Raw genomic sequence first — 27,362 nt, 5'->3', positions numbered from 1 at the left:
CACTTTATATTGTTTCTTTCTATATCACATTGCAGAATGTGGGATTATTCGTTTCTTGAAACAATTTCTCAACTTCATAAAATCATATAGTGTAGAGCCCCTCCTGGAGGAGGACCTAGAGGAATATTGGGCATGATGAAAATGTATATTTTTATAAGGGTGGTGGTTACATAGGTGTGTGCATATGTGCGGAGAAGGCAACAGCACCCCACTCCAGTACTCTTGCCTGGAAAATCCCATGGACAGAGGAGCCTTGGAGGCTGCAGTCCATGGGGTTGCTAAGAGTTGGACACGACTGAGCGACTTCACTTTCACTTTTCACTTTCATGCATTGGAGAAGGAAATGGCAACCCACTCCAGTGTTCTTGCCTGGAGAATCCCAGGGACGGGGGAGCCTGGTGGGCTGCCATCTATGGGGTCGCACAGAGTCGGACACGACTGAAGTGACTTAGCAGCAGCAGCAGCAGCAGTACATATGTGAATTAATCACTGCACATTTAGGATTTCTATGTTTAATATAGTTTGAGAATACATTTTAAACAAGTTTATTCCCTCTAGATATTAAATGTATAGCTAGTTAGCATGGTTTGTTAGAACTTACCTATTAGAGTTAATATTCTGGGGCTCAAATAAACTAGACAAAGGTCTCCCCTCTAATAATCACTCCAGCATTAGGAGGTTCTTGCTGTAGAAGCCTATTTCTCTCTGTGTGTGCAACGGACTACCGCATACACATGAGAAAAAGCCATGGTACAGCCTCACAAGTCTCTCCTTTACATTTGCCTTTGCCCAGGCTGTCAGCATTTATTGAGAGCTGGAAGTAGTCGTGTTTCAAAAAGGCTTTTATTTTGCATTGGGATTTTATTTTAAAAAGGCTTTTATTTGTATTTTATTTTGTATTGTATAGCCGATTAATAAAGTTGTGATAGTTTCAGGTGAAAAGCGAAGGGACTCAGCCATACATATACATGTATCCATTCTCCCCTACATTCCTCTCCCATCCAGACTGCCGCCTAACCTTGGGCAGAGTTCCTTGTGCTTTACAGTAGGTCCTTGTTGGTTATCCATTTTAAATATAGCAGCGTGTACATGTCCATCCCAAACTTTCAACGTCTCATCAGGCTCCCTCCTTTAACGCCGGCCACGTTTCTCTTTCTCTGTCTCTCTGATCTTGGCCCTCAGGAGAGTGTGCACACTTGTGCTTCCGATTAAGTTGGTGCTACACACACCTTCAAGCCCCAGCAAGCACAGGCGGCCTCTAGGCCCTTGAGTCCTCATGCAAAGTCCTTCACACTTCGTGATGGGGCTTCCTTTTTCCTAGAAATTACTTTTCTCTTTCTACAGCTCTGCTGAGGCCAGCTCAAGGCCAGAGAACACTGAGTGTGCCGATGACAGATTGGATGAGAGAGAAGATTGGAAGGAGGAATGGCAAAGAAGATGAACTAAGTTCCAAAACAGTGACTTTAATTGCTTTTGCCTGTAAAATAGTGTGGGAGGACAGCTGGGGTAAAACTGAACGAAGCCCTATGCATTACTGAAACCGGCCCAGCAGCCTCTAATAATGGGATCTTTCATGATCTGAATTATTTCAGATTCCTCCATTAACTCCCCCAAATTATAATGTTACACTGAGTCAGTGTTTACTGAGGTTTTATCATGATAACAACTAACATATTGTACCTACAAGCACCAATGAGTCTCCAGACAGTTCCAGAAAGAAACATAAACTCTAATATATACGCTAATCAGAGAAAACCCTTCTGTCTCAACCAGATCTAGAGAAGGAGTAAAAACGTACTATAATTGTGTTAAATTTAATATAGTTGGCCAAAGTGTTTCGTTGCTCAGACTCTACTGTCCATGGAATTCTCCAGGCAAGAATACTGGAGTGGGTTACTATGCCCTCCTCCAGGAGATCTTCCTGACCCAGGGATCAAACCTGCATCTCCCACATTGCAGGGAGATTCTTTACCATCTGAGCCATCAGGGAAGCCCAATAGTTGGCAAGGAAGGTGTAAATGTGAAATAACACCAATACTCATTTTTTAAAAAATAGAAAATATGTAGTGCCCACTTTCCATGGATAGTAATGGGACATTTTAGGAATTATCTGGTGGCAGATGTGGAAGTTGCTGCAGACGGAACTCTTGGGATGTCTTGGGTTGTCTTGGGTTTGGGTAGCAGAGTTGTTTCTGGTTCTCTTTCTGATAAGCTGTCACTCAGTGGCCTTGGAGCAGTGAGCAAAGCATGAGCTTTGGATTTAGAGTGACCAGGCCAGCTATATTTCTCAGTCTCACTCTACTCTAGACCACTGAATTTAGAAATGTCAACTGGACATTGTGCTGGATGCTAATCAGAGGGTGATGGACATAAAAAAATGACATTCCTACTCTTGTAAAAGGGCTTTCCAGGTGGCACTAGTGATAAAGAATCCACCTGCCAATGCAGGAGACAGAAGAGATGCAGGTTTGACCCCTGGGTCAGGAAGATCCCCTGGAGGAGGAAATGGCAGTCCACTCCAGTATTCTTGCCTGGAGAATTCCATGGACAGAGGAGTCTGGCAAGTTACAGTCCATGGGGCCGCAAAGAGTCAGACATGAATGAGCATCTAAGCAGCTCTTGTAAAACTGACATGCTGATAGTTAGGAAATAGACATCAAACAAAGAAATAAAAAGATAAGAAAAATAATATTAAACAATGCTAATTATCAGAAAATAAACCTAAGAATTAGGATAGAAAATGAAGCAGATGTTGCTATTCCTCTGTATACTAAATATTTGGAAAAGTCTTCTGCAGTCACTGTTTATGCTCATGAATTTTTAGCGAATGATGTAGTTACCTTCCAGAGACCCTATGGACATTTTATGGAAACATCAATAGTTTCTACCTCTCCCTGGACTCATTTCCCTTATTTACAAAATACTACCAAACACTGGTAGCTCATCTATGACTCATTTCCTGACATTTAATTATTGTTCACTAAATCATTCACCCAAATAAAGAAAAATCGTGTAAAGGGATTTTAGAAATATTTCCTCATGATTTACTTAGCTTCTTGGTAATAGCACAGAATCCCTCAGTAAATAAAAGAAACCAGAAAACACACTTGAAAATGAGAATAGGGAAAAGGATGAAAACAAAAATAATTACAGCTACAGTTTATTGATCACCTATTAAAGTCAAGGTTTATTTGAGGATGCTGTATATTTGTTCTGAGATGTTCAATAGCCTTCCAAAGGAAGCACTGTGCCTAAATGAGGAAACAGATTAAGACAGTTTTGTGGTTAGCCCAGTTCCACACAGTGGGCAGTTTTGAGGTTGGTGTCCTCCTGGATAACACATACATGCTGTTTATTTCCCACATCAACTACTGATTCTCCAGTTCTCTGGCATCCTCTGGGTGTCTAGCAGTTCAGTTCAATTCTGATACTTTCAGAGTTAGATCAGACCCTCCATTGCACCAGACAGCCCTGTTTCAGACACACCCACCACAAATGGGTTGCCCAGGCTACCCCAGGTGGCGTTACTGGTAAAGAACCCACCTGTCAATGCAGGAGACATCTGAGATGTGAGTTTGATCCCTGGGTGGGGAAGATCCCCTGGAGAAGGAAATGGCAACCCACTCCAGTATTCTTACCTGGAAAACCCCATAAACAGAGGATCCTTGTTGGCTACAGTCTGTGGGTTTGCAAAGAGTTGAACACGACTAAAGTGACTTAGCACAGGCTACCAAGCATTCTTTGGCATGCCTTTCTTAGGGATTGGAATGAAAACTGACCTTTTCCAGTCCTATGGCCACTGCTGAGTTTTCCAAATTTGCTGACATATTGAGTGCAGCACTTTCACAGCATCATCTTTTAGGATTTGAAATAGCTCAACTGGAATTCCATCCCCTCCACTAGCTTTGTTCGTAGTGATGCTTTCTAAGGCCCACTTGACTTCACATCCCAGGATGTCTGGCTCTAGGTGAGTGATCACACCATCATGATTATCTTGGTCATGAAGATCTTTTTTGTACAGTTCTGTGTATTCTTCCACCTCTTCTTAATATCTTCTGCTTCTGAAAGAGATGGGAATACCAAACCACCTGACCTGCCTCTTCAGAAACCTATATGCAGGTCAGGAAGCAACAGTTAGAACTGGACGTGGAACAACAGACTGGTTCCAAATAGGAAAAGGAGTATGTCAAGGCTGTATATTGTCACCCTGCTTATTTAACTTATATGCAGAGTACATCATGAGAAACACTGGGCTGGAGGAAACACAAGCTGGAATCAAGATTGCTGGGAGAAATACCAATAACCTCAGATATACAGATGACACCACCCTTATGGCAGAAAGTGAAGAAGAACTAAAGAGCTCTTGATAAATGTGAAAGAGGAGAGTGAAAAGATGGCTTAAAGCTCAACATTCAGAAAACGAAGATCATGGCATCTGGTCCCATCACTTCATGGCAAATAGATGGGGAAACACTGGAAACAGTGTCAGACTTTATTTTGGGGGACTCCAAAATCACTGCAGATGGTGACTGCAGCCATGAAATTAAAAGATGCTTACTCCTTGGAAGGAAAGTTATGACCAACCTAAACAGCATATTAAAAAGCAGAGACATTACTTTGTCAACAAAGGTCCGTCTAGTCAAGGCTATGGTTTTTCCAGTAGTTATGTATGGATGTGAGAGTTGGACCATAAAGAAAGCTGAGTGCTAAAGAATTGATGCTTTTGAACTGTGGTATTGGAGAAGACTCTTGAGAGTCCCTTGGACTACAAGGAGATCCAACCAGTCCATCCTAAAGGAGATCAGTCCTGGGTGTTCATTGGAAGGACTGTTGAAGGTAAAACTCCAATACTTTGGCCACCTGATGTGAAGTGCTGACTCATTTGAAAAGATCCTGATGCTGGGAAAGATTGAGGGCAGGAGAAGAAGGGGACGGCAGAGGATGAGATGGTTGGATGCCATCACCGACCCAATGAACATTTTGGTGGACTCCGGGAGTTGGTGATGGACAGGGAGCCCTGGCGTGCTGCGGTTCATGGGGTCTCAAAGAGTCGGACATGACTGAGTGACTGAACTGAACTGAACTGCATATCTCTGCTCCACTGACTGCAATGTGGGGCTCCCCATGACTACCCCTCAGGCTCAAGACTTTGCTAGAAGGAGTCATAGAACTCAGGAAAGAACTTTAATTATTATTACATGTTTATTATGAAGGATGTAATACAACTCAAATGTAGTCACATGAAAGAAATGCATAGGCCAAGATGGGGCAGTGGGGGTGGAGGAGGGCTGCCCTGTCCTTGATGGATGAGCCATCCTCCCTGAACCTCAGTGTGCTCACCAGCCTGAAGGCTTTCTGAACTTGGTCACTTAAGGGCTTTTTATGGAGATGTCTCATGCAGAGGAAGAGACGGCTGGTTAGCATCACCAACTCAATGAACACAAATTTGAGCAAACGCCAGGAGATATTGGAGGACAGAGGAGCCTGGTGTGCTGTAGTTCCATAGGGTTGCAGAAAGTCAGACTGACTTAGCAATTGAACAACAGCATTATGTAGGTGTGATTGATTAGATTATTGGCCATTGGTGATTGAACTCAGTCTTCAGCTCCTCTTTCCTTCTCAGAAATTAGGAGGTGGGGCAGAAAGTTTTTCTAAACAAGGTTTGTTTTCACTGGTAACCAGCTCCATCCTGAAACTGTCTTGGGGCCCCCTGGGAAGAGTCAGTCTCATTAGCATAAACCCTGGTATCTTTGAAAGGTGCTGCTTATGAATAACAAAAGATGCTTCTATCCCTCTAATGACTCAGGAGATACCAGAGGTTTTAGGATTAGGGGATTTTTGCCAGTAACCTGAAATAAAAACCATATCTATATCCCCTACCATGCCCTGTGGTGGAGGTGGGGAAAAAAAAGGAATGCGTCTTCCACACTCTTTTTCACACCTAAGTGCGGTGCTGTGCCTACTTAAATTACAAAAAATGAGATTTACAAACTAATTGGAAGAAGCTTATTAATCACGTCAGGCAAGGTCCATACAAGCAGCAAAACTCAGTGGCTTAAAACAACATTTATTTTCTTATAGTTTCTATGGGTCAGGACTCCCACATGGCTTAGATGGGTCCTGTGTTCAGGGACTTTACAGGCTGTGATCAGGATGAAGTCGGTTCATGTATTTGTTTTCTTCATCTTTGTCTATATTTCTGCTTTGCAAATAGGTTAATCTGTGTTGTTTTTCTAGATTCTACATATATGTGTTATTATACAATGTTTGTTTTTCTCTTTCTGACTTACTTCACTCTGTATGACAGTCTCCACTTGTTCGAGGTATCTGGAATAGTCAAATTCATAGAGTCAGAAAGTGCATTGGTAGATTCCTGGGCACGGGGCGAGGTGGAATTCGTGTTTAAAGGGATCAGAGTTTCAGTTCAGGAAAGTGAAAAATTTGGGAGATGGCTAATGGTGAGAGTTGCACAGCACTGTGAATGCATTTAGTGCCGCTGAGCTGCACAGTTAAATATGGTTAAAATAGTATGTTTTATATTATGTGACTTTTACTACAATAAAAAACATTAAGAAAAGAAAAAAAAGATGACATCTGGTTCAGCGGTCATTGCAAAGATCCACTGGGGAGAGTCCTCTTCCACGCTAATTCACCCGGGTGTTGCAACCAGACTGCAGCCTCTGTTTTCATTGGCTGTTGCCTGGAGACCACTCTGAGGCCCCTCCCACGGGGACCTCTCTGTAGGGGCGCTCACAACAACACGGCTTTCTTCATCCGAGAAAGAGAAGAGCCAGAGAGATTGTAAGCAAATGGAAGTAACCGTGTTTCATAACCTAATCTCAGGAAGTCATTTTGCCACTTTTGTCGTACCGTATTTGTTAGAAGGAAGTTACGTGGTCCCGCCCACACTCACTACCAGGAAGCTGAGATCACCAGGGGTCACCTTAGACGTCTGCCGACTGCATCATCCAATTTGTGGCCAGTAATTCTGTAGAGCTCGATGTGCCATTTTCCTTTCCAGACAGAGACAAAGGGTCACGAAAAGAGAGTGTTAGGAGGGTAAAATCAGTAAGACCTCAGGGTGCAAACTGACTTTTCTGCTTCCACACATCCCGCCTACTCAGAGCTGATAATAAGGCAAAATGTGCCAGAAATGCCAACCTGACACACCATTTGAAAACTTTTCCTTTTCTCCTCAGTTGAATTCAAATAAGTAAAAATCTCCAACATACTCTCCAAATGCCTTTCAGAGTGGTGGAATTTCACTGATTTCAGAAATCAGTTTGTACAATCATCTTAAGGTTGTATGCTTTTGTATCATGTGCTCACCCTATGATGAATTTTGAGATTTTTAATGAGATTTTAATGATTTTAAAATTGTGAGATTTTTGAGATTTTAAATGAGAAATTCATCTCAAATATTCTTCCCTTCACTACTTTTTTCAAAAAGTCAACTGAGGGACTTCCCTGGTGATCCATTGCTCCCAATGCAGGGACCCTGGGTTCCATCCCTGGTCAAGGAACTAGATCGTACATGTTGCAACTAAGAGTTCGCATACTGCAGCTAAAGATGCTGTGTGCTGCAACTAAGACCCAGCACAGCCAAATAAATAAAAAATTAAAATAGTGAACTGAATTCTCTCTGCCACTGCCTGAAGAACAGAGAGCATTTTCCAGGACTTCAGTGGATACCAGGAGAAGGGGACGACAGAGGATGAGATGGCTGGATGGCATCACTGACTTGATGGACATGAGTTTGAATGAACTCTGGGAGTTGGTGATGGACAGGGAAGCCTGGCGTGCTGCCATTCATTGGGTCGCAAAGAGTCAGACACGACTGAGCAACTGAACTGAACTGAACTGATGCCTTCCCAAGGTTAGAAAAGAAACATCATAGAGCTTTCCATCTCATCCACAGAATCAAACGTCCTCTAGCTGATGTAATTCCACCCTTTTCCACCTGACTTTGATCTTTGCCTCTTTATCATTCCCATTCTGAGCCCCGAAAGTAACACAAAACTGACAGAGATGTCACTTTAGTATGTTGGGAAGCAATTCAACATAGTTCTAAGCTCGTGTCATTTCTCCTTTAGCGATATGGCATCATAGTTAAATGTGGAAATCTAGTGAGAGATAAAAGTGATGGAGGAACAGAATCTTAGAGGTTATAAATTCATTGTCCAGTGTTTCTCCAAAGTCCCCTTGAAAGTGAAAAGTGAAAGTGAAGTCACTCAGTTGTGTCCAACTCTTTTCGAACCCATGGACTGTAGCCTCCCAGGCTCCTCCATCCATGGGATTTTCCAGGCAAGAATACTGGAGTGGGTTGCCATTTCCTTCTCCAGGAGATCTTCCCGACCCAGGGATTGAACCTGGGGCTCCCTTACTGTAGGCAGACGTTTACCGTCTGAGCCACCAGGGAAGTCCATAAGAATCCCCTTAAGATTGTGGAAAAACTTCTATTCCTGACCCCTCCAGGTGAGTAAAATAAGGAAGGTGGAGAGTTTGAACAAAGGAATGGTGTAATTCGACTAACATTGTACTTATATTCATCTGGCTGCTGTGGGAAGAATGGGCTGTTTGAGCACAAAGGTCAAGGCAGAGAAAGATGCCATTTCTGTGGGTCCAGGTGAGAGACGATGGTAGCAGCCTCCAAAGAGCTAATGTAAAGTGGTATGATTCTGGATGTATTTTGAAGACACAGACAAGCTATGCAGAAAACCTATTGTAGATTATGAGAAAAAGAGAGGGATCAGGATGACTTCTCAGTTTTCCTGGCTGAGCCTCCAGACTTGTGGAGTGCCATCAGCTGGTGCAGAGGCCATGGATGGAGCAGATAAAGGTGAAGACTGGAGTTTGAGTTTGGACTTGACTTCTGTTAGACATCTCTGTAGGGATGCCAATACACAGGGGTTTGTTTTAAATACAAAAGAGAAACTAGTAGGGTTAAAATGAGAGGATGAGTGGAGAAACAGTGGATAAATACTCTCTCCATGTTTACTCACCTTTCCGGTTCTGCAGCTTTAGATGTAACTCTGTACCATCTCAGCAGCCTTTGTAACAAATCTTGAAAAAATTAACCTACTTCACCATCCTCATTTATAAATGTAGAAACATGTTGTTCAGTCCCTAAGTCATGTCTGACTCTTTGTGTCCCTGTGGACTGCAGCACACCAGGCTTCCCTGTCCTTCACTGTCTATCTCCCTGCGTTTGCTCAAACTCATGTCCATTGAATCGGTGAGGCTATCCAACCAGTTCATCCTCTGTCACCCCCTTCTTCTCCTACCCTCAATCTTCCCCAGCATCAGAGTCTTTTCCAATGAGTTGGCTCTTCGTATCAGGTGGCCAAAGTATTAGAGCTTCAGCTTCAGTCCTTCCAATGAGTATTCAAGGTTGATTTCCTTTAGGATTGACTGGTTTGAGCTCCTCACTGTCCAAGGAGAAACATGGGTTCCCTGTATTTACATAGAAGCAACTAGTAGATGATTTCATATTCAGATAGTAACAGAATCTGGGCTTAAACCCTGGCCCTTTGACCCCCAGTTCACTGTTTTTCCAGGTATCAACAATGACACTTTGGGTTCTTGAAAACTCTCTTATTCCTAAGACATGGGCTTTTCTGGATCAGTTAGATTTCAAAAATCCTTAAAATTTCCACAAAAGTTTTGCTATCTTCTTTTTTCCCTCATATATCCACTCTATTTTAAAAAGATTTGTTTCTCATATATGCCATTACAGAGAATCAAGTATAGTTTTCTGGGCTAAATATCAGGTTCTTATAAGTTATATATTTTATATATAGCAGTGTGTATATGTCAGTCCCAATCTCCAAATTTAATCCCTCCCCCACATTATCCCCTGGTAACCATAAATTTGTTTTCTACATCCATGATTCTACTTCTGTTTTGTAAATAAGTTCATTTAAAGTATTACTACATTCTAATTTGTCCCAGTAGAAGTCTTTTAAAAGAAAAAATAAAAAAGCTAACAAAAACAAAATAGAAACCAAAGAACAAATGTAACACTATCACCATCATTTCTCATAAGCCAGCAAATACTGACAGGCAGAAACTGGAAAGGATTTAATCTTGGAATGAAGGATAGTGCTTCTTAAGAAAGGACAGTTGGCAACTTGACATTGGAGCTCTTACATACACATCTATACTTGTGTATTTGTATGCCCCTTGTTTTTCTTAATTTCCTGATTTATGCAGTGTCATAAAAATTTCAGCACAAAATAACTTTACCTGCAGGGTTTTCTAAGCTATTGTGTTCTACCAAAGGGCATGTGAAAAAAGTAAGATTGATAGAAAATGTCTTGATATACTCGTGAATGCTTTCCTATTTATCTTACCCACTCACCTTCTTTTGGTAGATCCAAATCATTTGATCTCTGAAGAGGAAACAGCTGTGCCTCTCTTGACAGCCAAGCTGGCTGCAGAAGACAGAATGTTTGTTTTAAGAAGAGAACGAGTGATGCTCCATTCCTCTGTAAACTCAAAAGGGCACATGACCATCATTCTCCTGACGTTAAAAGGTCTCCTAATCTCTTATTCTCAATAGCATGACTATCTGTTATTGTTTAGTTCAATTTAATTTATTTGGGTTCTGAAGAATTCAATCACCGTTTGTTGCACGCCGGTTAGATGTCAGACACTATACAAAACATCAGAGGTTCAAACATAGATGCCTTCTAGAAATAGCTTCCATTATAGTAAATCTGGCAAGGTGCTAAAAGAGCTCAGAAAAGTATGAATGAAGTGTTTTAGGAGCATAGACAGAAAACAGCTAATGTTGGTGTGAGGCTATGAGAAACATAATATCAGAGAAGATTGCAGAGGGGAAGGTATTTCTGAGTTAGGGTTTGAAAAGTAAGTCAGTGATTATTAGGTAGAAACATCTGTCAGCGCAAAGGAAAAGCATGAGCAAAGGGGGATCCGTGGTAAAGAATCTGCCTACCAACGCAGGAGACACAGGAGATACGGGTTCAATTCCTGGGTCGGGAAAATCCCCTGGAGAAGGAAATGGCAACCTACTCCAGTATTCTTGCCTGGAAATCCCATGGATAGAAGAGCCTGGTGGGCTAGTCCAGGGGGTTGCAAAGAGTTGCACATGACTTAGCAACTAAAACAGCAACAGCAAGATGAAGAGACTTGAAATGACACATGTGGGAGAAAAGAATCATCTGGCTTGTCATGAAGTGGCTGGAAAGGAGACTTGGTCTCTGTGAATGTATGTCCCTTCATGCAAAGAATTTGAGCCTCATCCTTCAGAATTTTTAAGCAGGAGAGTGATACAACCTGATTACTTTAGAAAATTCACTCTAGTGGCAAAAGGGATGCTGGATTTGAGGGGACACAGAAGAACAGCTAGCGTGCTGCTAAGATAATCTGATCAAGAGATGGGAGGGTTCTGGGAAGCTTGAGGGGAAGGGATAGTTAGGGAGTTGGGGATCGGCATACATACACTGCTGTATTTAAAATGGGTTACCAACAAGGACCTACTGTATAATTCAGGGAACTCTGCTTAATGTCATGTGGCAGCCTGGAGGGGAGGGCAGTTTGGGGGAGAATGGATACATGTAGATGTATGGCGGTCGCTTTCCTGTCCACCCGAATCTATCACAACATTGTTAATCAGCTATACTCCAATACAAATTAAAAAGTTTAAAAAAAGAGAGATGGGAGGCTTCTGAAGTAGGCAGTGTGGATACAGAGGAAGATAAAGATTCAAGACGTCTGGTGGTCTGACCTGCAGAGAGTTGCCATAAGGGTCCCATCATCCTGCCCTTTTGACACAACTGCCATTTGTTTGAAAATAGCGGTATTAATTTTGGTAAAGCAAAGCACCCTAGTAAAAAGAAAAATATGGTAACCACCTCAGGCTGCATCCTGGAATCACCATGATGGGCAGTAAAAGCCATCCATAGCCAGGCGCTAAGTCGAACTCCATAGAAATTCTTAACAGCAGTAATAAAAATAATGCAGCCCTCTAGAAAGCTAGAAATGTATTTGAACACACAGATTTTTATCAGTCCTACAAACTTTCCAACAGGCTCCCACATGTGAGTATCTGAGCAGTGATGGGACATGTGAGTAAACCTAGTGTCATCAAGGTGAGGAACGGGTCTGGGGTTTTGTGTTTCACCCTGAGGTTTATGGGCTTTTGTGGTGTCTTAGTTGGTAAAGAATCTGCCTGCAATGCGGGAGACCTGGGTTCAACCCCTGGGTTGGGAAGATCCCCTGGAGGAGAGCATGGCAACCCATTCCAGTATTCTTGCCTGCAAATCCACATGGAAAGAGGAGCCTGGCCGACTGCAGTCCATGGGGTCGCAAAGAGTCAGACACGACCGAGCGACTAAGCAGTAAGGACCAAGCCCTGGGGTTTACTGGTCGGGGGGCTCTCTTCATGTTCATCCGAAACCCCCTGGCTTTTGTCTTGAAATAGGAATTTGATGTACTTGATTTTCTTTAGACTGTTGGAGCTGGAAAGCCCAGAAATTCTGTCTAAATTCTAGCCTTACTTCCAAGCCCTCATTATATCTATAAACATGCAGGCATGCTCAGTCGCTTCAGTTATGTCCAACTCTTTGCAGCCCCATGGACTATAGTGCTCCAGGATCCTCTGTCCATGGGATTTTCCCAGCAAGAATACTGGAGCGGGTTGCCAAGCCCTCCTCCAGGGGATCTTCCCCACCCAGGGATCAAACTGGCGTCTCCTGTGTCTCCTGCATTGCAAGTGGATTCTTTACCGCTCAGCCACTGGGGAAGCCCCTGTGAATATGAGATGCCACCATCTACTCCAGCCACATGCAGGATCTGGAGCTGATCTAGGATCAATGTCCTGAATTCAGTATTTTTCCATTGATCCCTGCTCTTTTCAAGGAATTCCTCCAGACTCTAGCTCTTATGTCTCTACCGCTCAATGATTTAGTTCCTATTTTAATGCTAATTCCACTGCTCATGTCCTCATCCTTCATCTCAGACTGTGTCCTGCAAATTCTGTCCTTAATTTATTTATGCTCCCTTGGGGTAGCATTGTTGTTTTTCCTTGGCTTTTTCCTCCCTCATCTTTAGTTTTTCTATTTCGTTTGATATTTTGTGTTCAGAGGACCTGCTTTCTTCTCTAGCAACAGAAGCAGTTTTATTATATAGTGTTTATTACTTTACAAACACAGGATCAGAAAACCCTTCAATATTCTGCTAAGTTAACCAGTCATTCCCTTATGGAGCCATCTTTCTCCGGCCCTGTTATTACCCAAAGGTTTAATGTCACACCTGCCATTCCCTGCTGTCCTTTTCTGCAGATTTCTCATAATTGGAAGTTTTGGTCCCAGTAAAACAACCCAGGCAATTCGATATTTCACTTTCTCTATAATAAGAAACTAGGTTTCATTCATTCATTCAGCCAGTAATTTGAGTGTCAGCTATACGTTGAGCATTGTTCTACATCCACAGGATATACATATACAGCTGAACAAAATAGGTATGATATTTATTTGCTAGTGGAAGAGATAAAAATCAAACAATGACACAAATATGTAATTCCAGTTTGAGAAAAGTATTATGGAATATAATCAACATGTATAGGAGGATAATTTGTTTGCCATGTGGGTTGTAGGACAAAGAGGGAAGGTCAAGATAAAGGTTTGTGAGAAAGCAATATTCAAGCAGAAACCAAAGGAGTGGTCCAGGTGATGGGAAGACAAGCAGGAACATTCCAGGCCAAAGGAATGTTGTGTGTGAAGACTCTGTCCAAGGCATAATCTGATTGGTATTTGAAGACCTTTAAGGCCAATGTGGCTGGAACCGGGCATAAGATGTTAATGAACTTGTCAGGACTTGGATTGTCCAGGACCTTGGTCAACATAGTGAAGCTTTTGAGATTTTATTCCAAGTTCAATGGAAAGTCTACTGAGGTTTGTAAGCAGGAAAACAATGAGATCAGTCTTTCTTTTCAGGAAAATTGCTAATTTCTTCATGAAGCATGAGTGGGAGAGTGAGAGAGTTGTGTGGAATTGTAAGGAGAAACGTTAGAAAGCTTTTGTCCAAGTTTTGTCCGTGGATAATTGTGGCTCTGGCAAAGAAGAGCCTCTTTATTGCAGGGTGGAAGAGACAATCCCCTTCTCTGTAGAAATGGTGCCCACTGGACTTTTGCCAAAAGATGCCACACTCCTTTTCCCCCTTCTTCCCTTCCTCCTCCTCCTCCTCCCCCTTGTCCTCTCACCCCGCCCCTTCTCCTCCTGCTTCTTCGTCTCATTTTTTGTCTCCTTCTTCTCCCTCCTCTCCTCCTCTCCCATCGTCTTTCTTCTCTCCCCTCCCTCCCTCTTCCCCCTCCTCTTTCTTCTTCTTGTTTCTTCCAACATTGGGAACTACTTCCTTTTAGAGTTTGAGTCCATTCTAACTATACCACCAGAGACAGCACACATGGTATTTAACTAATGCTCTGAATGCAATATGGCCATTAACGATTATGAGATAAAGGTGGAGTCCTTTGGCATAAATGTTTATTCAGTGTCTTGCAATACTCTGATTCTCCTTGTTCCATCCACAATTTGAATTTTGTTTTCAAACTTGTTTTTTGAATTTACCATTAGAAATGCATGCCTTTTCCCCCTCAAAAAATAAACAACACACATTTAAAATGATAGACAAACGCACCAAATACAGTGGAGGTTTTCCAAATGGAACTCAAGATGTTGGTGCTAAAGTGAAAGCTGTTTCAGAATAATTTATAATACAGAAGTATTTTAGAGCTGGGAGACAATTAGAGATCGTGTATACAATATTCTATTTTTAAATAAGAGGAAACTAAAGTTTGGAGCAGGAGACCTGGCCCAGTTCACACAGCCAGAAAAAGCAAAATCTAGAGTAAATATAGGTGTCTTGACTTCTGGGCTAGTATTTAAGTATTTTATTGTTGTTGTTAGTCGCTCAGTCATGTCCAACTCTTTGTGGACTAGATCCTACATGTTGCAATGAAGAGTTCTCATACTGCAACTAAAGATGCTGTGTGCTGTAACGAAGACCCAGCACAGCCAAATAAATAAAAATTGAAATAGTGAACTGAATTCTCTCTGCCACTGCCTGAAGAACAGAGAGCATTTTCCAGGACTTCAGTGGATACCAGGAGAAGTGACGACAGAGGATGAGATGGCTGGATGGCATCATGGACTCGATGGACGTGAGTTTGAGTGAACTCCGGGAGTTGGTGATGGACAGGGAGGCCTGGCGTGCTGCAATTAATGGGGTCGCAGAGTTGGACGCACCTGAGTGACTGAACTGAACTGAACTGAACTGATGCCTTCCCAAGGTTAGAAAAGAAACATCGTAGAGCTTTCCATCTCATCCACAGAATCAAACGTCCTCTAGCTGATGTAATTCCACCCTTTTCCACCTGACTTTGATCTTTGCCTCTTTATCATTCCCATTCTGAGCCCCGAAAGTAACACAAAACTGACAGAGATGTCACTTTAGTATGTTGGGAAGCAATTCAACATAGTTCTAAGCTCGTGTCATTTCTCCTTTAGCGATATGGCATCATAGTTAAATGTGGAAATCTAGTGAGAGATAAAAGTGATGGAGGGACAGAATCTTGGAGGTTATAAATTCATTGTCCAGTGTTTCTCCAAAGTCCCCTTGAAAGTGAAAAGTGAAAGTGAAGTCGCTCAGTTGTGTCCAACTCTTTTCGATCCCAAGGACTATAACCCACCAGGCTCCTCCATCCATGGGATTTTCCAGGCAAGAATACTGGAGTGGGTTGCCATTTCCTTCTCCAATTTAAGTATTTAGGTAACTATAATTCATTGATTTTTTTTTTTTTTTGCTTCTTTTTATTTTTCCTTCCAATCTCTAGCTTTTCCACAAACTGTCACTGTCTTTCAACCCCTGTGATTTCCACTGCAAAAATTCAATAAGGTAAGCAAAGAAATCTTGTTGGATGATGTTTCAGACTAATAGCTTTTCCCATTTTCAATTGAATTGAAACAGTAATTTTCCTACTCCAAGCCCAGTATTATATTTGTACAGCCATATTTGACCATAAAGGTTCATTCAGCTGATTAGGATCAGCTTATAATTTCTCCTGTCATCTATTATTATTTATACCAATGGAAATCATCCTTAGTTTCCTGTTCACTCCTCTTATTGCACAAGCTGATAGAAATATCATACTTATGAGTCAATGCGAATTCAATTACAGCCATTTAAAGACTGGTATTAAAAACTTAATGGACTGTTTTCTCTCTCTTATTCTGGAAATTCAGCTCATTTCCCACAGAATAATTGAATGTGCTTTGTTGATATTTGACAAATGGCCTCTGTTCTAACCTTTGAACTTTACCCTTTCACCATGCATAACCAATCTACACTTTGGTATTTCATCACTGAAATGTTTGAAGGCACATCTCTGCCTTGTTTTTAATCCATAATTGCTAGTTTTCTTTTTTTATTGGCAGTGTACCCAAAACTATAAGCTATAAAGACCCATGTATTGTTGGTCTGAGGTCCCTGTTGCTTAGAAACTGAGGACCTCAATTGCCAGAACCATCAGTTAGGACTGTGTGCATTTTGCTCTGTAGTACAAGCCAGTCCTCAGCTACAGGTGGAGGTTATGATCTACATGTTGCCCTTACTCATAAGCTGGAAAGAGAAGGCTAAGAATCTTGCCCTCTGCTCAGTCTTGGAAGTATTTTGACTGGCTGTGACAGCCATAGAGTAGGAAACATTAGCACAGGTAAATTTTTGTGTGTGAGAGTCTAGGCAGCCTTTGCTGCAACTGAACTATTCAATACTAAGCTCTACATCTCCAGCAAACCAATCCAAACAATATACTCATCCCACAGCTGGCTCAAGTTTGGATTAAAATCGCTCAATATATTCGTCCTAAGGGTTCAGAACTCTTTTTCTTACAAAATGCATACAATGGCTAGGTAAAGAGCCATCACAAATTTGAGAGGTTTAGTTGGGACTTCGAACTGTAGTTGTTAGTGTGATACATGAAAATAGTGGAGAGGATCCCAAACAGCCCTCGTCTCTCAATCCAGTCTCTGTTCCCAGTTCCTTTCTGCTGCCTTGCTAGAGAGGGGTTCCAACGGCAAGTCATATTTTATTTATTTGGCTGTGCCGTTCTTAGTTGTGGCACATGGCGTCTAGTTCCCTGACCAGAGATCTAGTTCCCTGCTTTGGGAGCCTGAATTCTTAGTCACTAGACCACCAGGGAGGTCCCTGAAGCAGTCATATTGATGAGCAACGACAGAGCCTCGCTGACTTGCATTCTCAGTTTACATGACTTGGTCACCGGGGTCAGTTTCATGCAGATTATAGCGGAGAAGAGAAGGCAGCATTTGTGGGGTAAGAAAAGACAGAATGAGTGTTGGAGAGTGTGCAGGGAAGAATAGGTCTATTAAAATGAGGGGACTAACTGCTTTCTCTTGTCTGTCGACAGATACACTGACCATGATTATTCTTTTAAAATGTAATTAAGTAAAGTGATTTCCTTATGGTTTTTCTTTGAGCCCTTTTATGCTCACAAAACTTCTACCCCTCTAGAATTATTGTAACTCTGATATAATTATATCCTGGAGATATCTATGTAAGTGGTATCAACTTTTACCTTCTCTTTTTATTTGGTTTTCTTTTATTTTTTACATTTTCTTAGATTCAAGGACTATACATATGATACTCTATCTGATTGCGTTTTTAAAAGAAACAAAATGCCCACAGCTATATAGTGAATATGGTGATACCCATTCCTCCTCCTTTCTTATAAAATCTGAATTACTTCAATTTAGGAAAAAAGATGCTATGACTTTAAAAAAAAGTAGACTCCAAATAGGAAATCAAATTGCTTTATTCTTTCCATTTTTTTGGTTTCCACAGCTAAGTTTCAAGGACACCATAATGGAGACAAATGTAAACTGGGTGTGATTCTTCGGAATCAGGTGCAAAATCAAATATAGCCTTTATTTAAATTAATAAAAATTAGTTACAATTTGTCCAAGTCCTGAAAGGTACTTAACCTCTGAAACCAATGGGGTTACTTTCCCTGAGGGACAAATCTTTACTTAATGTGATCTCAGTCTCCATTGCAATTGATTTCTGTGTTTCTGAGATTGGTATCAATGTGAAGCATCTGAAAATAGAAAGGCAGAATATCATTTCCATCCCTGTCTTATCATAAAATCCCACCCACTGAGTGGATAAATAGATGAACCAGATCTAGAAATCACAGGTTGGGCTAACAGCAGGGTTATTTATAAGAGCTGTTTATCTCTTTTCCTTTTTGCCTTGTGAAAAATATATTCACTATTTGTAATACCTTAAGTACCAAGACTGTATCTGGGACTAAGGGATTGGAAAAAACTATGTACCATAACGATACCTTAAGTTTCCCATCAGTAAGTGTTGTTGACTTTCCATAAATTATGGGTCCCCATGACTGAAGCGACTTAGCAGCAGCAGCAGCAAGGCAATATCTATTCAGCAACTCAGTGGCACCTTGACAGTTCAAAATATTAAACAGATGAGGATGGTCACATAGAAAGCCCATGCCTCTCATATTCATTCTTAGTGTCTGTTTCACTGAAACCTGCAAGGTTTTCCCCCCAACCTCTTATTTTAACTGTGCTTCACTTTATGTTTTTCTTGAAGCAGTAAAAGCTGTTTAAGAGTACTTTTAAATCATTTGAGAATATTTCCTAGTGACAATGCAGTTGCCAATTTTGGAGCCATTCATTGAGGGGATCCTGCCTTGGTGATCCACTACTTTAAATGTAAACAAACATTTATAGCTCTTACTATGTATCTAGAGCTTCCCTGTGACTCAGACAGTAAAGAATACACCTGCAATGCTGGAGACCTGGTTCAATCCCTGGATCCGGAAGATTCCCTGGAAAAGGGAATGGCTACCCATTCTAGTATTCTTGCCTGGAGAGTTCCATGGACAGAGGAGCCTGGCGGGATACAGTCCATGGGGTCACAAAGACTTATGCACTAAGTGAGGTTTATTATCTCATTTAACCTTTGTAGGCAATTTTGAGACATAAGTATGTTATTTGCATTGTAAAGATGAGAAAATGGATGGTGAGAAAATATATGATCCCCTCCAAATTCACCTAATCATTAAGTGAAGGGTTGTATAATTATATAATTAAGTGGAGGATTGTATAATCATTAAGTGGAGGACTGTATAATCATTAAGTGGAGGATTTGAAGTTAGGTCACCTGGACATGAAATTACAGCATTTATTATTGTTTCTCATCTTATTTTCTATGATTTAAGATTCTTTAAAATAATAAAGAACTAAATTAAAGATAAATCATGGTCTATTGTTTTATTTTGTTTATTTTATTAATCAATGACTATTTTACTCGTTTTTTTTTTTTTCCCCCCCAGTGGTGATGATATAATGAAATAGTGATCCATTATCTTTAAGTGTAGAGTAAGAAGGTAGAAATTTCCACTCTATATAAATAAGAGCACCTATTACAGTGAGCAAGTCTTTTTCTCCTTTCTTCCCCTCCCTTCCCAGTCCTTCCTTCCTTCTTCATGTGGCACTAATAATCTCATCATTGCCAAGATTTAAACTCTCATTCAGATTGGGTGATTCCACCATGAGAATAACAGATGGTAATGTCTGACCTATTTTACTGAGAATTTCCAAGAAGCTCTCAACTCAGAATATTATTACAATAATGTATGTAAATAAGGATACAGATCACATTAATGGGTCTGTGTATGTACACAGTTAACAATGGAAGGGCAGGAGTGTGTGCCATGCACCACTTTTGAAATGGGATGTTTAATTACCCATAGGTCAAGATTAGAGAGAATGTTACTGAAATAAACAACAATTTGATATCATTGTTTAAATATTTTATTAACTATTTAATAGGGTTTGGAGAGTAAGGATAGACAACTTTGCAGTGTAATTACCAAATAACACTGAAGATTAAGTGTAAGAAAAAACTTACAAAACTCTCAGAGGGGTTCACATTTGCATGGGGGAAATAACTTTGTTATTTATGCTATGATTTGCTTTCTTTTACAAAGTGGAGTAATTTTCTTTAATTTTTCTACAGATAATATTGCCTAAAAGAACTTAAGAGAAATAATTTAGAGACATAAACCTTTCAGCTGAGATCATTAACATAACTTTAACCACAGTTAATGTGACTCCAAATACCTTAACTGTTCTGTATCATTTTCTGTTTTATATTGTGAAAGGCTTAAAAAAGTCTCAATTAAGTATCCAATTATCTTGAATTAATGCAGTAGCAGGAATCATTGCATTTAATTTTTTTTTTTTTAATAAATTGAATCTTTCAATACTGGATGAATTTCCCTAGAGTCACTGGGAAGCCATCATCCAAATTCATGAATCCTATTATGTGCCCCTTCCCCATATTTAGGAAAATGAGAGTTTCTGCGGCTTCCTGCAAGTTTCTTTCATCCAAGAGAATCCCACTGACAGATAAAAATATGATTTTATACTAATCTATCATTTCACTTTTTTTTTTTTAATTTCCTGAGCCATACAGCAAATTCCTGTTGGCTATCTATTTTACATATGATAATGTTACTCTTTCCATGTTACTTTCCATGTTACTCTTTCCATACATCTCACCCTCTCCTCTCCTCTCCCTGTGTCCATAAGTGTATTCTCTATGTCTGCTTTTCCATTATCATTTCACTTTTTAAAAGGAACATCTTGCCTTTACTAATGCTTTCAAACACTAATCACAGCTCTGAAAGTTCGAGCACATCGGTTAGGTCTAGAAAAGGACTTCTGTGCAGATGTGAAATGAAAGCGAATAGGATGCTACCTTGAAAATAAAATTCAGTCCAGTGGTATCATTCTGCAATTAGGCAGGCAGAGTCCTGACGTGATTTACCGGATGTCACCTTCTAAATTAAAGGCGAGTTCCAGCCTAGAGCATCCCTCTTAAGCTCTCTGTCTTCTTTCTGTCTTTGTTCCCTGTTTCCTGTTCATTATTCATCAGCAATCACTTCCTTCCTTTGTCCTTTAATAACTCTTGTTTCGTTCTGTCTCTCATCCAGCTTTAAATGATTTAAATATTTAAAGAAGACTCACCCCTCAGACTTGCTTGCCTTTTGTCATAGACACGCCTTTGTTTTCTCTTTGGAGCTGAGGGCACTCAGAACCTTATTATAGTTCCCAAAGAGTCCCTTGAAGCATATGGCATGGTATAGTAAATTAGTCGGCATGGTTACTTTTGTGGTCACCAAGAAGTGTTCACTGCGAGCAAGACTCATGGTGAAAGCAGAGGCCATACATTCATGTTCTCTTGTCAGTTCAGGCTTAGCTCTTGGTATGGCTGAGTTCCTGATGTGCCACCAGCAGTAACCAACCTGGAGCCTGCATGTGGTACCCTAACTTCTAGGAGCGGTCACATCCTTGATGACAGGGTGCTTCAACTGACCCCTTCTATCACAAAGAGGGCACCATTTGTTCTCACAATCTAGGCAGCTGACCTCTGGAGAGAGGGAAATTTTTCTCAGGAAAGTTCCTGGGCATATGTGTGTGCATATATATATATATATATATATATTTTTTTTTTTTTTTTGAGCTAGCATTTGTTTGGAAGCCCAGGCTGATGATGCCGTTTCATATTGTTCAGTGTTCACTATGTAAGATTACTGATAAGGATCTTGGGGTCAGAATAAACCTCTGTCTTGAATGAACTTATTGCTGTGGGGAGGATGGCGTCGGAGGGGTGGGATAGTTAGGGAGTTCGGGATGGACATGTACACACTGCTATATTTAAAATGGATAACCAACAAGGACCTACTGTAAAGCAAAAGATAAATGAATAAACCTTTCTCTTCTCCACTGTATCTATCTTTGCCTTGGGACGTGTTCTCTTTTAAGACAAACAGTAGTAGCCTTTGGTGGACTTTCATGGTGTCATGATGGCAAGCCATTTTTAGATTTTCTAGGTCAAGTGAAAGCTGCTTTGGCTTTAACACAGAAAAGTATATTTCTGTGTTAACATGTTTAAATGGGAATTTACCAAAAGTATGTACATGTTTTGCTTTCTCATTTAGCTAACTCACTGCTAATTGGATATCTAGGATGCAATTCAAATAGCTAATCCTTTCTATACCTCCTCTAAAACAAATTCATCTTGCTATACATACAAATATATTTTCAAAGGTCTGGTCCCCCTTTAATCATCAAAGTTAAAAGATCTTGATTTTTTTCTTTTATCTGGCACCAAATTAATTATAAAAGCTGTATGTTAATATTAATATTGCTCCACTGTAGATCAATAGCTTTTATTACCTTTGAATCAAACATTTCCATTTTATGACAAAACTTCACAGTACAATTCAGAAAATCCAGGCTGATAAATTTAGGTAAAGATTTAAATGGAAGTGTTTTATCTTTTAATCATTCAACCAAGCTCCAGTTCAGGAGCATAATCTGCTTAAACTGCAGAAGTCCTCACATCAACAGGAATCAAATGAAAGGAAGGTTTATGACATTTTTCTGTCATTTTCACCAGTAATGCTCCATGATGGATTGCTGGGATTCACAGGGCTGGGAAGAATTACTGCCTACCAGCCATTCAGTCAAATCCAGTACGCTTTAGTACAGTTCCAATATTACCCTCTTCCTTCATGGCTGCATGACAGCAAGCGTGAGAGTTATCCATGAATCCATCATATTGTTCTCTCTGAAGTAGAAGAAAAAGAAAGAAAATACCCTATTAGTTAAACGCAGTCTGGCGTACAACCTTACCCAGTCTCAAGAGGAGCAATATCTGATTTAACACTCCAAGGGGTTTTCCTTGTATGGTTCTAGGCTTAAGGAGTGATAGCAAAAGTATCACTTTTGATACTTTTAAAAAAAGTGATAGCAAAAAGATGGCGGTGTTTCCTTTTCTAGCACCACACCCTCAGAACAAGAGGGATGGACTCAGATCCTCGATTTCTAGACCTTCTCCTTGATGGATGCTATTTCAGAGGAGGATAGAGGGAGAAGATGGAGGTTGCCCCTCTTGTTGGAAACACTTCCTTGTCTACTTCTTCTTATAGACAGGTCTACATGTAATGGATAAATGATCACACAAGAAAGTCCTCATTATAAACCCTTCATGGTGCTAACAGCCTCAGCAGTAAGTTGCCAAAGAATTGCCTCTTGGGAATCCATTAAGCAGAGTTTGGGGTACGGAGATGTCTTGAGGCTTAGACGGACCAACACTGAGAATAATTCCAAGTGTGAGTCAATGGCCGGCATGTATGGGTCATGAAACCATCAAAAGATTAAGGAGACACACTCTTCTATCTTGACTCTCTTATCCACTTTTCTGTGGGCTTTTCTATCCTTGCATTTATTCCTTTTCTTGTTTGTCTTATACTTGGTTTAGTTCCCTTTTTATTTGTCCTTTTTATCCAGCTCATGAAAATCTTACTACAAATCATTTTCCATTAAAATCTTACTCATATGTTTTTCTTTTGATAGTGACAAAGAATGCAGGTGGTACAAAGAGCTTTTGGGTCACTGAAAATCACACAGCCAGAAACAAAATTTTCAAAAAAAGAAACGAATTTGTGAATTGCTGCTCTTGCCTTAGTATTTGAAAACTCTCTGTTTAGACTTGTTTCTAAAAGCTTATGGTTTTGGAAACGAGTTGAATGAATTGGTTGCTGTGTTAAAGTTGCGAAACTGTCACTTTAAACAGAAAAACTAAACAATGGGTGCATAGATGACAGCATGTAAAAATTACAGTGGTTTCCAGCAATTCTCTGATGTTGGATTCAGCCTCTCAGGTGAGAGTGAAGGTAGATTTCACATGCAAACAGTACATCGTGTATGCTTCCATACTGAACAACATATTCCATTCTTAAGTTTCAAATCTTCCTCATGAAACAGATATTTGTGGCCTATTCTGTGAAAAAAAAAAAAAAGAGAACATATTCTCTGATTCTTTGGGTCATAGACATCCCACTACCCTGGGAACAGAATATTAGTCAGGAAATGCATATGTATGTATATGTGCTTAGTCGTATCCAACTCTTTGGGACCTCAAGGACTGTAGCCCACCAGACAGGCTCCTTTGCCCATAAAATTTTCCAGGCAAGGATACTGGAGTGGGTAGCCATCTTCTACTCCAGGCAGGAAATTTTTTAAAATTTTTATTTGATACTAAAGTATAATTGATTAACAATGTTGTGTTAGTTTCAGGTGTACAGCAAGGTGAATCAGTTGTACATATTCAGATTCTTTTCCCATTTAGGTTATTACAGAATATTGAGCAGAATTCCCTGTGCTGTACTGTAGGTTCTTGTTGCTTGTCTATTGTAAATGTAACAGTGTGTGTATGTCCATCCCAATCTGCCAATCTGTCCCTCCCCACCACCTTTACACCTTGGCAACCAGAAGTTTGTTCTCCAAGTCTGTGAGTCTGTTTCTGTTTTGTAAATAAGTTCATTAGTATCATTTTTTTTTAAGATTCTGCATATAAGCTATCTCATATGGTATTTGTTTTTTTCAGACTTCCCTTAGTATGGTAATCTCCAGATCCATCCATGTTGCTGCAAGTGGTCTTATTTCATTTTTTCTAACGGTTCTCATATCGTAGAAAGCAATGGCACCCTACTCCAGTACTCTTGCCTGGAAAATCCCATGGACGGAGCGGCCTCGTAGGCTGCAGTCCATGGGGTCGCGAACAGTCGGACACAACTGAGCGACTTCACTTTCACTTTTTCACTTTCATGCATTGGAGAAGGAAATGGCAACCCACTCCAGTGTTCTTGCCTGGAGAATCCCAGGGACGGGGGAGCCTGGTGGGCTGCCGTCTGTGGGGTCGCACAGAGTCGGACACGACTGAAGTGACGCAGCAGCAAATGGTTCTCATCGTACCACATAGAAAGTGTATTCTTAATGTGCTAGATTGAACATCCAACTGCCATTCATGAAACCATTTTGTTGGCTTAAATAGCAGATTTTCCATTAACTTATTTGCTGAAAACCGTACAGTTCATCTTTTTGGCCTTAATTCTCTCATTCATGAAAGGCATTGATCAGATTAAACCATCATGTGAATTCCTTGGGGATCTAGCATTCTGATTTTAAAGACAAACTGGTGTGTATCGCCAAGACAATATAATTTCATTATTCTCTCTGCTTGGCGTAGACTGACTAATCAAACTCTTTTTGCTAATATTTTGACTATTCATCAATACCATAGTTAATGCTAGTTTTTCCTCAGTTACATTCCAATCTTTAGTTGGGCTGTGTTCCTGGCCTGGGATTAGAGATAAAAGGGAGTGATCACAGAAGAGGAAAAATAAGAGCTTTTGAGTATTAAACCTGAACTACACTCTGGCTAGATACAGATGCATAAATCTCAGAATAATTAGAGTAGGGCTTTTATAAATTTTATTATTCAAGAAAGACCTGAGAGCCCAAGGTCAGCTGTCCCATTTAAAGTCACTATGTAATTAAGTGGTAGAGCCAAGATTTGAGACTCAACTGCTTAATTCCAACACCCACCCTATACCACTCCCAGTTGCTAAGTCATTAGAAGGCTCTACTGCTGCCTATGGGGTCCTGCCATGCTCAATTCCAGACTGAAGACTGTTCTACATCTGTTTAAAGACACAGAATGAAGATTAATATTCTTCCTTAGATATATCTATAACTTCCAATCTATTTATTTTTTAGTAGGTTGCCACTATTTCTGAAATAATCACATTATTTTAATAATCACATCTTCGGTTCTGTGTTATATACAGTCTACCCTTATAAAAGGCAACAAACAAACAAACAAGAGACAAAGCAAACAAAAATCCACTGCTCACATTACAGAAAACCAAATTCTAATTGCTCATAACTCTCACCATTAGAAAAGTTTGTTTTTAAGTTGACACATTCTAAACCCAAACAAACCATACCTTGTTTTCTCCTGAACTTTCAAAGAATTATTTCGGTTTTTCTCTCTCTCTCCCCCTCTGTGTATGTTTAAAGGAAATATGGTGGAATCTTGACTGGATTTCTGGCAGGGGCAAACTTCTAATGAGTTAACTTTGCACGGCCAGATAACAACAAAGTCAAACTTTAAACTTCCCTACTCTTGTTTCACTGCAGGTTCTGCTGCCTTTCATCTATCGGCAAAGACACCGAAGTCTCACTCACATCCAGGGGGTTAGTTCACATTAAGGGTTTGTAGAGGGAAGCTTGTTTATATGCCACACAAAACTATTTGCCTCTCAGCAACGAAGGGAAGCCACCATATTGAGGTCACTCTAATTACTCATCTGTATGCAAGAAACAGTCTTCTAGAGGAACCCTTTCTACCCCTTTTTAAATTATGCTTTGTTCTCTAACACTTAAGAAATTAAATTGAAGGTGTCAAATCAAGGTAGAGAAATGACAGCCTTTAAAGTGCATTGAGCCAGTGCTTAAGCAAAATATGATGACTCAAATCATGGTAAACAATTTGGAAAAAAAAAACTATCATCATATTTTGCTTAAGCACTGGCTCAGAAATGAGCTAAGAATTTACAGAAATATTATAACCACTTTTTTAAAGGCTGGTTTAAAACCATAGTTTTTTTATACCATCAAGTAAAACAAAGAGTGAGGAAACAGACTTTTTTCATGAATTATGAAAGGCAACTTGAGGCTATGGAGGAGTTGCAATAAATTTAGAATGGTATATAGTGAATTTCAGGGAGACTGATGTTCAGAAAACAAACCATAATTGTAAATACTAATAATTATTATTGATAGTAAAAGATACTATATATGCAAAGTTTTATGGTTATGAAGCTTCTTAAATTGCATGATTTCATACGATGCTTTTGGCAACTCTGGAAGTCAATTGTAACTATAATATTTTTATCTTTTTTTTTCCCCCCAAATAAAGACATTAGAAGCCCCTCTCACACATGATTTGGACGTTTAATGTCTAATATCTATAAGATTCTATGACAATTCCATATATGAGTAAGTAAAAATATATGACAATATGAACTACTTTGTTTAAAGTTTCCTTTTTCTTTTTTATGGATAAATATGTCTCCCTCCTAAGGAAATGAGTTACATAAACAGGACTTCTAATAGAAAGGTTAAATTAACTAATAGAAACAACATTATATACTTAGTGTTTGAAAATACTTGAAAACACTCATTGACTATACTGAAATTGGTGAATGAATTTAAAATCGTACTAGTTAAGTGATCAAAGTATTTGTTTTAGACCTGGACATTTTAGGAATTCTATTCATATGTTGCATTATTTGCTTAAATATCAGTTAGGGATAGCTTTGCATCCATGATGATGGGCCAAAGAAATATCACTTTGAGTACCAACAATCCACCAAAAAGAAGAAA

General features: G+C 40.0%; 1 long non-coding RNA gene across 3 annotated transcripts in view; it reads left to right on the top strand.

Moving 5' to 3' along the window:
• Positions 1-27,362, top strand: part of LOC112444629 (uncharacterized) — a 121,230-nt gene that overhangs the window by 35,008 nt on the left and 58,860 nt on the right. For 2 of the 3 annotated variants that reach the window (XR_009493163.1, XR_003032992.2), the window contains exon 2: positions 10,374-10,535. This is a non-coding gene — a long non-coding RNA (uncharacterized lncRNA). Of the gene's footprint in view, positions 1-6,724; positions 6,802-10,373; positions 10,536-27,362 lie in introns of those variants that run through there. The other variant, XR_009493162.1, reaches the window with a different exon arrangement.

This window comes from Bos taurus, chromosome 27 (genome assembly GCF_002263795.3).
Source record: "Bos taurus isolate L1 Dominette 01449 registration number 42190680 breed Hereford chromosome 27, ARS-UCD2.0, whole genome shotgun sequence".
Taxonomy (NCBI): domain Eukaryota; kingdom Metazoa; phylum Chordata; class Mammalia; order Artiodactyla; family Bovidae; genus Bos; species Bos taurus.
The sequence above is the reverse complement of the archived record's forward strand: the minus strand, read 5'-3'. Positions and strand labels throughout refer to the sequence as shown.